Source organism: Antechinus flavipes, chromosome 4, assembly GCF_016432865.1.
Source record: "Antechinus flavipes isolate AdamAnt ecotype Samford, QLD, Australia chromosome 4, AdamAnt_v2, whole genome shotgun sequence".
Taxonomy (NCBI): Eukaryota; Metazoa; Chordata; class Mammalia; order Dasyuromorphia; family Dasyuridae; genus Antechinus; species Antechinus flavipes.
In genome coordinates this window covers 372,029,343-372,031,152 of record NC_067401.1, presented here as the reverse complement: position 1 = coordinate 372,031,152, position 1,810 = coordinate 372,029,343, and the positions used below count along the sequence as shown (strand labels likewise).

The 1,810-nt window shown below is 38.9% G+C and overlaps 1 pseudogene; it reads right to left on the bottom strand.

Annotated features, from left to right (window-relative positions):
• Positions 1 to 325: 325 nt before the first annotated feature.
• On the bottom strand, positions 326 to 1,411 carry LOC127561574 (casein kinase II subunit beta-like; annotated as a pseudogene).
• Positions 1,412 to 1,810: the final 399 nt, after the last annotated feature.

The following is a 1,810-nucleotide window of genomic DNA, read 5'->3' as shown; positions in this document are numbered from 1 at the left end:
GAACACAGGTCTTTTGATTCCAATTTGAGCATTCTAGTTGTTATCCTAGTGTTTATTCTAGCTTGCTTCAGGGAAGACTAGAACCTAAGGAAAAATTACTTGTCTCTCAAATATTAGAGGTAATTTTCATTCTTTTTTTTTGTGCTCTTTTCCTCTTTTTTATTTCATACTTCCACTATAACACCAAAATAATGATTTCTTTTAACTTAAACAAAAAAAAAAAAAAATTGAGATTCTGCAAAGGAGTTTTGGTAGGTTATGGGGGCAAGAATGGTTACCATAGCCTAAAATATTTGGAAAATTGGGAAAGGTGATGGGAAATGGGTCAGCAGATGGTCTTGACAATGTTGGCTACCTGAAGGGGTAATTGATAGGTTGTAGGGTAGATCTTAAAGCCATAGAACCTGGGCCCAAATTGGTTGGCAGGTTGCTTGGGCTTACACTCAGGATCCATCATGAAGAACATATGGGTAGAGCCAGTGCCAAAGTAAGGATCATCTGTATGGTGGTGCTTGGACAGTTTTGATGGGTAAACAGCCATGCCCTTGGGGCAGAACAGCTTTACCTTGGCATCTCCTAATATGTATGACAGTTCAAGGAACACCATGATCTGGTTTCTACCTACCTGCTGTATACATATAGATATTTTAACATTGGGCAATGGCACGGTTGGTGAAGATGTACCAGACACAATCAGTCTACAAAGTCTATGGAACTGACTTCTCAATGTGATCACTGTAATTGGAATCATCATTCAATATCTCATCAAGTTTCTAGTGGGAGGATCATTTCTAGTACTTGCCTACTGCAGGACACTTGTTTATTGAGTGCTGTGAGGATGAACTTCTCCTAGATATAATCTTCATCCACCTTACAGAAGAATCCATTGCCAAAAGTCTACATCATGAGATTCAAAACAATTTCCTCTGAGCTACTTTTCTTTATATCAGCCGTCAGTTCAGGGCTGGGGAGCAAGAGGAGAAAGTTGCTGGGGCTGGGGGAAAGGGAAGATGGAGTGGAGGGATTGGAGGGAAGGAGAGGAGCAGCGTCGGTGGCTAAAGTCCTACAACTAAGACCCAAGATTCCATCAAATTTTACCACAGCAAACAATAGTATTGCACATTCTGTTGGTGTATTTTCTAATCCCCCAATTATAGAATTTTTGCAAAGCCAGATACAATATGGGCTTCTGTATAGAAACATATATAGAAACTCAAGTCAATTTTGTTCTCCTTCTCTGGGTATATTATATAATTCAGAATTAGAATCAGAGAATAATAAGTTTTTAAACATATGGAACTACTAGTAAAGAGTTATTAACCAAATAAAAAAAGGGGGGAACTTCTTTTCATTTTCTTTTAGTCACCTTATTAAACATGCCAATCCAGAAACAGTCGAAAGTAGCTAACATTTTGATTGGGGAGGTCAATGTAGACTGGAGCTAAAGATATTACAGGGGTCCTCAAACTTTTTAAATAGGGGGCCAGTTCACTGTCCCTCAGACTGTTGGAGGGCCAGACTATAGTAAAAACAAAAACTTTGTTTTGTGGGCCTTTAAATAAAGAAACGTCATAGGTCTGGGTGAGGGGGATAAACGTCCTCAGCTGCTGTATCTGGCTCGCAGGTGGTAGTTTGAGGACCCCTGAATTTTTGTAGACTATTTAAACTCTAAAGTAGATTAGTTAAGGATTTAATTAGGTAGGAAGAAGAATAGGAGAATTAGGGAGCCAGACTAACAGTGCCTGAAAGTACAGAAAACAGTAGGAATATAGTGAGTATATAAGATAGTAAGGAGAGCTCTTTGGCTAAC